Raw genomic sequence first — 10,946 nt, forward strand, 5'->3', positions numbered from 1 at the left:
AGGGGTCAGTTTTCTGATGCACTCCCTCCCATGCCTTCTATCAAAGGTATACTGTTCCACCAAACCTCATCTCTCTTATTTGGAATGTATAGTGGAAAGTATCAAAGTAACTTCACTCTTCACAAAGATAGTGATAATAGACTTATTACAATGTTTAGAGAAGATGATAGAACGTGCTTTTCCACTTCAATCTACTTGTTTATAACAAATTAAATTATATGTCATATGTTTCCTATTTATCTTTAATTATTGTTATTGTTAACATTAATTCAGCAATGGCCAGGGGGAAGAAACCCTATGTCTCTAGAGGTCGGCCATTTTAGATGAAATATTGTGATAGAAAGTATTTGCCTAACATTCTTCCAAGATCTGCACTAAGGCTACATCATAGGAATGGCATCTCTTGAGCAACACCGTTAGAAAATAAAATGAATCACTTTTAGAATAGACTAGATATAATATATTGGTAAATTTCATAAAATCTGTTTTGGAGAAAGCAGAGGATGGAAAATTGTCATTTTTACATGCATTAGTAAACAAGAAGATAGTGTTTCAATCTTCTGCCTATAGGAAGCCTGCAAACAACATTTATAGGTTTAGAGTCTAGACCTTTTCAGGATACACAAATCTGTAGGTAATTAAAAATTATAGGTGCATTGACGGATATTTTACTGATAATACAGACTTTTATATCTTTTATTTCACCCATTGGATCAATTTGGATCCCACTCATTTCACCCTTGGCATAAAGTGTGTAATAAATCAGAAAATAATAAAATGCAAAGAATTCAAGAGACTTATTGTAAAGGAGGAGTTAGTCATAATGCCTTTTTAATCCAGGAATTACTCTCTTTACAAATAAAAGTGAGAAGAGACAGCCTGCGGGTGTAACAAGGTCTCTTATTAAGAATTTTGACAGTTGAGGACTGCATTTTTTCTCTGAATCTTAAACAGAGCCTGGTAATATATTGTACGCGGAACTCAATATCTTGAATATATACTAACTAATTACCTAATCACATTTTTTTTTTTTAGTTTATCAAATAAATGTTTCAAACAGCACAAAATAATCTATTTCAAGTTTTCTCTCTTAGAAATTTGCTTATTTTCTTTCTGGAGTTATGATTCACTCTGAGTATAACAGTATGAACTAACAGTCTCTCATCGGCAAAGTAGATAAAAACTATGATTTTATTATTGGAGCTTTTTTCCCTCTCCTTCATCTCTCTCGTCTATCTCCCTAACTTTCATTTCTTAAATGATTCCATAGAGTTGCTGGATACACTCGTGACGAGAGACCTCCTAAACACCCCCACCACCTACCCCACACATACCCTCACACACTGCCACCCACTCAAAAACAGACATACATGCTAAAACCATATTTCTTTCATGCTGACCCCGAGGCAAGAGGTTTATTTAAAGAAGTTCACCAAAAGGAATTTCAAAGAGGGTTTTTCCGTCGTAAACATTCAAGGAATACTCGACCTCCCATTTTTTCCCTCTGACATGTTTTTATATCTGAACAAACAATGAATTTCCGTGGTTTTTATAAAAAGGATTTTAAAGTTGCACCATTATATTTACTTTTGAAAGCGTATATGATACTGTAGAATACTGTATCTTAAATGGCATAGTTATAGTTCTAATAGATTGTTTTAAGATTTGATTGTAATTCTCAAATGACTAGTATGGTGAGTTTAAATCCACTTGATATTTTTGCATTATGTCATTTGTTGAAAACATCCATCTGTTGACTGGTTCCACAAGTTTTATGACGCCATTATCATTGTATTGTTATTGGTGTTCAATAGATACTTTGTGGTCTCCTCCAACTGAAGTTTCGTTTTTGACTGTTGTATAGATATCTAATTATTTACATTACGTACAGTATATGAACATTAATGTACATTTGCTTTATTATTATTTTGTAAAAGAATGATATTTCCTTTTATCTTTTCCCATTACACTTACAGTAGGACCACTTTTTCATTATGCATCGGGGCAATAATGTAATTATATGTGTCAATATTTCTTTTCTTTCCGCCATGTGCATATAGTAGTCAGTCGTTGTTCAGTGGTCACTGTAGTGACAAGGATGGACCTACTTCCCGCTGCTGTCACATTTATGTCCTTTTATCTTCATTATACAAGATTTTAAAGAACCTACTAGTTTAACTTGTCTCCCCACCCATTCCATTTATCGCATGGATGTATGTGGCCGTATCACACACAATTGTGAGCTCTTCTTTCTGAAGAAGCATGTGGATATGAACCTATATTTTGGGTAATAACTTTCACTTTGGAAGACAGTTTATTATCTTCATACAAACAGTGATCAGGTGATAACAATAAATATTAGAGAAGACCATTAAAGTGGACTACCTTTCTTAGGCCTTATATAACTCCATGTCATGTCATATTGGCGGGTCTATAATCTGGTTTATGTTTGAAATTTAGTCATGTAAAATTAAAATTTTGCTAATTTTAAACATTGGCTAATAACATTTAGAAAGTTTCAAAGCTTTCCTATGGGAAGGGACTTTTCACTTTATTGCGATCATATGCCTAACGCAATGCATTTCAATTAAATATAGAAAATTATACCATTTTCTTACGTGTACATATATCTTTGTGAAACCTCTTCAGTTTGGTTCGAGAATTAAAGTACTTTTTACAGCAATTTTCACGTCAGATTAGTTCACTAGTATATGTTGGAGCCAACTGTCTAGATCCACCAATGGGTTCCAGACTTCAACTCTTGACCAATCGAAACAGTAGAACGATCATATGATCGTTCTTAATTTAAAGAAAGTGGTAAAAAGGTTATAATACAGGGTTCCTGAAAGGAACCACATTTAACATTAGTATTGCTCAAAATAGAAAGCCAGGGAGGGATATTAATTCAATCATTAAATTCTTACTGAGGTGTTTGTATTTTATGCATGACTTTGGCTTCCGTAAACAAAATTTATAACAACTGGACTACAACCAAAATAAATAATACACCGATCGAGAAGAGAGAAGTGGCTATATACAAATAAAAAGCCAGACTATAATTTCCAACAATAATGCCCAAAACTAAACAATAATATGAACAAAATGGATAGGAACATCAAAATTTGCTTAGACAAACACCAACGATATTTAATAAAGAACAGAACAAGCAACCGCTAGTTAAAAACACCGTAACTAAAGGTTTTCTAAGAGAAAGTTTATTTCCATTTGGGGGCAAATTATTTTATCAAGGACAGGCACGATATAGTCAAAACTAATAAAGTTACTAAATAATATCAATAACTTCAAGTTAAGTGAAGTATATTTCTTAGGTTGTTATATATTACGGTCACCTATAGAAAACCATAGATAGTGTGAAATCTACTGTAATGTTTTATTCCTTTAATAATTATCTTAGCATAGAAAATAGTAAAACAGTAACAACACAATAAAATAATAGCTACGAAACATAACAATAACTATATTTAAGAATAATCCTAATATTTACAATAATTTACAAGTATCATAGTAATAGTATGAATAGTAATTTCCAGAAACTCATCATTATGTTATATAGGCTTAAGATTCTCTATAATGTGTGGCTCAGATGATGACAAGGGTCAGAGCTGAATTTTTAAGGAGTTTCCAGGAAGTAGTCAACTGGAGAGATGTGGTGGGTTGTATCAGACCCGAGGAGGTTTAAAAAAAAACACGTTTTTTGGCCATATTTTTACTTACGTATTAGTTACGCGTGATATCAACCTGCGAGACCTCAGTTCAGTGTGTGCAGTGGTCGGATCAGGATGCATTTCACCGCGGCTTTTTTCCTTGTGACATTTCTGTGATACCCTCGGGTCGAGCTCGACCCATACATACCTCATCAAGGTAAGGTGAGAAATATCAATGTTTTTATATATTTATCGAATGTGGATTAGTGTTTATGCCTCTATAAAAAAGGATTGTTGTAAAGTGTTTGTCAATGTCTTGTACCCCATATGCGTGACCTCGGTGCGGGCTGAGTTGCCACAAGTTGCGGTGTAGCGTAATTTTCTGTAAAAGTTGTTTTTTATTTATTTTGCTTTTTTCACTATTCATCGATATAAAATGGCAAAACGTCAAACTCTTGGCTGCAATCAGATCAACTTTCTTCTCCTTCAGCTAGAGAGTGATTTTGGACATCTCAGACATCGACGAGCACAATGTAGTTGAGTTAGAGGGAAGTTTGGTGGGGGACAATGGCTCAAGTGTTGATGAGGATATATTTCCCTTTCTGAACATGGAGGGTGAGGGGGATGATAAGCGGGCTAGTGCGTCGGCATATGTTGAGGGGAGTAGTGCTTCAATATTTACACCAACATCCCCCTTCTTTGCGTCGACCTCACGTGCTTCCGACCCCACCCTCTTTTTTTATAAAGTTTCTGATATTTTCATGCAAATATGCCATGCTCAGCAATGGATATGAAGATTTTTCTTTGAAAAAATTAAAAATAAAACTCAGAAAAAAAAATTATCATTTTCATAACACTAAATGATATCCAAGTGCAGATTCTTTTGCACATTTTTGTTGTACAATAATGAAACAATATCCAGTAAAAATTTCAGCCACTAACTATGTTATTTACCTACCCAAAATAAATGTTGGAAAGAGGATAGATTTTTTCAGCCCAACCCCACAAAAAAAAAAAAAAAAAAAAAAAAAAAAAAAAAAAACACGTTTTTTCTCATTTCAGAAAACATTCCTTTATGGTTCCTCCCCACACCCTGGATCTCATGGAATGGTGCTCAATTATTCTCGAATAAGTGCTTATAATAGTTTTAGTTTATTCTATATTTAGATTTTAGGTGATTATTTTTGTAAAGTCATTTTTTTGTATACTTATTTATTTTTATTCATTTGTAATAAATACTTATTTTGGACTTAGCTTTTATTTACTTCTTTTGAAGATTATAGTATTCTTTGGTTTATTTTTTTATATATATTACAAGGTTGTGAATTAATTTGTAAATTATTTCTTTATGATTTTTTTTTTTTGGGGGGGGGACCTCTGGTCGAGGTCTACCCATCGAAACCTATTTAAGGTTGTCAAATAAAGATATCTATCCAGGGTTAAATGTAATAGATGATAATCCGGCACACAGCTTATAATATCAGATCTTCCAAAAATTCTTTGTCTTCTTCTAAAGATTGGTAGAGTTATAAATGAAATATGAATGCTAGGTCACATCAGGTGTCACAAAATGTCTCCACTAAACTACCCTTAACCTAATGATTGCTGAAATAGTCTCTCTACTCAATGAGGTAGTGGTTTTCTTTTATATGCACCAAACACGTTTTCTCGAAAATTCAGGGGTAAAGTATATCACACAATAGTGCCTAGTGCTTAGTTTATTCTGGCAACGCAGAATAAACTACGAAAATAGACTAGATGATCTTCTTCATGGATACTATATCTCTGAGTTACAAATGATTACAATAAATCAATCTTAACATCAACTTTAAATATATAAAATTAAATAGATCTCACAGTTTCTAAAACATAATAACAATAGATATATATAATGTGCATATGTAACATTTAAACCAAGGTATCGGCATTAATTTCTTTCTTTAATATTTTTTTTTTTAAATAGCAAATCTTTTTTAATGAGTAGTTGATTCAGTTGACAACATCCTTCCTTTTTCTTTCTTCACAAGCGTTTTATTGTGTTAGCATCCCTGTGTTGTGTTAATTTTAGTCTATTGTACAGTAAGTGTAAGCTCATCTTAGCTTTCAAATATGCATTTGTAGGTAGCAGGTTGGCCAAGGCAACATTGGATCCCTCTCTGGTTATACCTCATTTTCCTTTGCATATATGTACACTGAATAGTCTGGCCTGCCATTGTTCTCTAGTATAAATAGTCTTCCACTTTTTAGATTAGTTCTCTTGTTTGAGGGTACACACAACCACAGTATTCTGTTTTCTTATTTGCTTCCCTCACTGGACTATTTTCATTGTCGGAGCCCTTGGGCTTATAGCATCCTGCTTTTTCAACTATGATTGTGGTTTAACAAGTTATAATAATTAGTGAATCAAAGTAATATGAAATAACAACAAAGACAATTCCCTGTTTCCTTCCTCTGTGAGACAAAAGATCTTTAACTAAAAGAAACGTTGTGATAATTTCGGAGGAAAACGGTTCCTGAATTCGTTATTAAAAGAATTTATTATATATTTATTCTAGATTTTAGCATATATGAACTTTTATCGTTTCTCTGGGATTTTGAGATGTAACCTCTTTAGCCGGGGAGTTGGGTGGGTGGGGGTTGTTAAATACAGGCTCTTCATCCGCTTAACAAGAATATTGAATCTAATCTTTCGTTTTGAACATTGATTATGTGTACAGTTACTATGGTAGCATGTTTGCTTCATTGTGACCCATTACCACTCGAAAAGGATTCCCCTAATATAAAAAATATACAAGAAAAATATATAGGGTAAATTGGAATCAGACTATCCCAACATGGGCGTAATTGTTCGAGTAAGTATGGAATAATATATTTATAAACATGCACACACGCTCAATTAATCAGACAAAAACCTACCTGCAACATCATACACATGCATTTATATGTAACTTACTGATAAAGTGATATACAGGGACTCTTGAATACATAAAAGTTTCACAAAAAGTTAAATTCAGTCGAGTGTTTCAAAGGAATACTGAAATAGACCGAATAAACTTATAGTAATATGTAAATTTTAGTCATGTTTAAACACTAAACTTATAAGATTTAAGAAGCAATATGATAGTAAGCGATTTTGATAAAGCCATCCGGCATGTCTAATTAATAGTTGTGAAAAACTAAAATGCTTTGATTGACCCTAACACCCGCGGTCATGGCAAGGAATCGTTCAGCCAAAATCCAGAAGAAGAAGAAAGTCAACAACTCGAAGTGTTTGATCACATTGGGTTTGGCGGTAAAATTGAGTGACTTAAAAGAAGTTTTTGAGGAGAGAGAGAGAGAGAGAGAGAGAGAGGAGAGAGAGAGAGAGAGAGAGAGAGAGAGAGAGAGAGAGAGAGAGAGAGAGAGAAGGGGGGGGGGGTAAATAAACAATCAATAAGTTATATGTGGTTACGTAGACATACACTAATACCTGGTTAATTATACACATTTGTCTTTTACATAGATAAGACTATTTTTATGAAATGAATGAAAATTAACATTGTTCTACATAAAAACATTTTTTTTTTTCATGGTAAGTCTATGATACGTCACAAACTGATACCACCTTTTGGGGGAGAATATCTTAGATTTAATGTATCCATTAAACACATTCTCTCATATCAAGGCGAAAATCCTGGAGTGGAAAAATAGCTTAAAATGGATGTAGAAATCGCTAATCAGAAATAGGAAACGTATTTGGAACTGTCTGGAGCAAACTTCAAATCCTGAAATAAAGTTTAGTCTCACTCTGATAGATTTCGAGTCCTGCGACCCTTCGGTAATTTATGATAGGCTTCATATAAATGGATGAAAAAAGTCGCTCATATTTACGATATATCATCAGAGTATGCCACATTAAAAGATCTTTTGTCAAGAGATTTCTTTTATGATGATAGGGTTTTTATACTCTTTAAAGGACAAAATTTAAAACTACATTCAGAATATCAGAACAGTGTATTTCTGAAAGTATGGGAATAACCCATTAGTACAATCACAGAATACCTTTTTTATTTTGCATATAATTAATGAATAGAATAAAGTGAAGACATGAAATTTCATATAAGATTTAAAATCAGAATGATTTTTGTTCACTAATAAACTTAATTCAAGGAATGAACAAGACTTTTATGTATTAGATATCTACACCGTATTTGGAAGGCTTTATTCACAACTGGTTAGTTTCTTTATCTTGATCGTATTACACTTGATCTAATCACATTTCAAATTTTCTCTCTCTTCGCACAGGTAAAAAAAATATTGTAATTCTGCGAAAAATAAGTTCCACTTTTACCAAGAACTTTACTCTTTCCATTTAAATGGTAATTTGGTCGTTCGTTAGAGATGAAGATTTAAAATTGTCCTTGTTTTCATTATTTATTTCTGAAGTCATTTATCTTCATTCGAGTGAATCGGTAACCTCTGCAGTTGATGGGATAAAAGACAATTACCGATTCAATAAGGTGTTAATTGCAAGGCTGCCTTAAATTTTTATTTACTTATTTTTTTTAAATTCTAGTATTTATTGCTCAAATAGTATTAAGCAAGGTTTACGAATCAACATTATCATTATGGAGTTGGATAAGACATTAACACATAATAATATAAGAATTTTCTTTCCCTACTGAACATAGTCAATCATTAAGTTCCATCGACTGGATGATTTGTCATTAAAAATTTATACATATTATTTTAAACTAGGTTTAGAGAAATATGCTTTTAATTTTAAAATATATTCTGTATTCTAATGATATATACAAGAATAACAACAACAGCAATAACTACAACAACAAAAACAACAACAAGAACAACAACAAAAACACCCGTCTCTTGTGCAGTGCGTTGATTTTTGTCTATGGAGGAATGTTTGAGATCAGTCATAAAAATCTGTGAAGTCTTATGAAAAATCATTTATGTATTTGAATTTTTTCCTCTTAAAGAATCTTAAAGTTTTCATTACTTAATAATCATTAATTATTTTCTGAGTATCCAAATATTTTCTAATTTTGAATCTTCAATGCCATAACCATTATATTAAAGAGTAAATCTCTAATTTCACTAATGCAGAACTAGCGAAAAATCATTTAAAAAAAGAGATTCAAAACACGTTGACACCGAATGATAACAAGAATATTAAAGCAGTTTTTGTGTTATCTTGAAAACTACCTGTAGTTAAGTTTGTGGAGAGATCTAGGCTATGATTTTTAGATGCACCATACAACGTCAGGACCCTGTTTAGGGAAGATCTTGCTGTGTTACTAGAAGAGCTGAAAGAAAGAAATTAGGATAAAAAAAGATTGAGTGAAATTAGATGAACTGCAGTATCTTATATAAAGTTAAAAGAGAGCCACATATTTTGCTTCAGATGACACGATCGGAAAAAAGAAAATATAGTGGGTTTTCTTAGTAATAGAAAATCTTGCAGGTAACAGAGAAGAATTTTGTAGTAATAGTGATAAAATTACGGGATTAATTACCAAACTAAATAAGAAGTATAAACTAAACATAACTCAAACGTATGCCCCAATAACATCCCTTAAAGTGGAAGAAATAGAAACTTGTTAGGGAGTTCTGGAGATTTCTATTGGAAATCATAAGAATCAAATTACATTTGTTTTGGGTGATTCCAATGCTAAAGTAGATCAAAAGAAGAGAGGAGAATCAGCAGAAGGCAAATCTGGAGTAGGCAAAAATAATAACGTGCTTGCAAAATTGGCTGAAAGGAATATCTTAAAATCGTGAAAACCTTTTATAAAATGAAAAGTAGAGATTGGATACGAAGTCCAAATGGAGAAACGATAAATTAAATAGAATTATTTTCTGTGAAAAAAATGTCAAGTTAGTCAAAGATGTAACCGTGTTAAACAAGTAAAAGTCAAGGGATCACAGAACAGTGAGAAGAAAAACGTGTTTAAATGTAAGGAAAAGGAGAGAAAAAAAATAATTCTAAGAAAGAAAATAAGCACTCCTGTAATTATTTGTTTAGTTTAGCAATACAAAATAGGTACTATCAGAAAAATGATGAAATGGAAGCAAGTAAAAAAGAAATTAACAGAAATTTAACAAAATTGTATTAGCAACGGCACAATAGATAGAGAATAATATTCCTAAACAAGGTCAAGGAAAACTGCCAGAAAAGACCTAAAACCTAATAAAGAACACATTAGAAATAAGGTTGAGATATGACTTCACCAATAGGAATAATGAAACACCTGAGCTGGTACCAAAGGCTACTGTAGGAGTAGTAGGAAAACAAAGAAAAGAAAAAAAAAAACATCAAAATGCATGAAAGGAGGCAAACCAGAAGGTAAATATAACATAACAATTTATTTAATACTAGATGGAAGAGATTTCATAGTAGTAGAACTAATTGATCTATACAACAAATGTCTGCAAGAATACTCTATACCTAGGCTTGGAAAAACATTATCGTTATACTAATTTACAAAATGGGAGACGCAAAATACCTGAAAAATTGTTGCCCAGTAAGTTTACTTTCCATATTATATAACACTTTTCCAAAGATCATATTAGGCCGAATAGAAAGAAAGCTATAATTTATAAAATAAACAAGAAGGCAGGCAGCCTTCAAAACTGGGTATTCAACAACAGACACTATCCATGTAATTACCCAGCTAATTAAAAAATCAACAGAGTATGACAAACCCTTATGTATGTCATTTATAGAATAAGAGAAAACTTTCGATTCAGTAAAAATCTCAGAAGAAATGAAAACCTTTCAACACCAAGGAAAAGGAGAATCTTATATAAGAGCACTTGATGATATCTATACAGGATTTATAGCCATCCTAAAACTATATAAATTAGTGAGAAAATTCCGATTGAGAAAGGAGTCAGACAGAGAGACCCCATCTCTCCTAAATTATTCACAGCATGCCTAGAAGTTTTTTAAGAATTTAGATTGGGTAAATATAGGAATTGATATTCAAGGAGAACACCTCAACAACTTGAAGACTTACAGATGATATAGTTGTCCTTAGTGAATTATGGGAGGACTTAGAAAAGCTGATGGAAGGTTTTAATAGAGAAAGCAGAAATAGAGAACGGAACATGAACATGAGTAAAACTAAGATGATGTTCAATGAAGATGCAGAGAAACAACAAATAAAACTTATGAACGAACCTCTAGAGATTGTTAAGGAATTTACGTATGTAGGACACACAGTAAGTGTTTCCCTAGGACACGAGACCAAAATTAAAAGGATAAGCATAGGATGGACAGCA

Source organism: Palaemon carinicauda, chromosome 20, assembly GCF_036898095.1.
Source record: "Palaemon carinicauda isolate YSFRI2023 chromosome 20, ASM3689809v2, whole genome shotgun sequence".
NCBI lineage: Eukaryota > Metazoa > Arthropoda > Malacostraca > Decapoda > Palaemonidae > Palaemon > Palaemon carinicauda.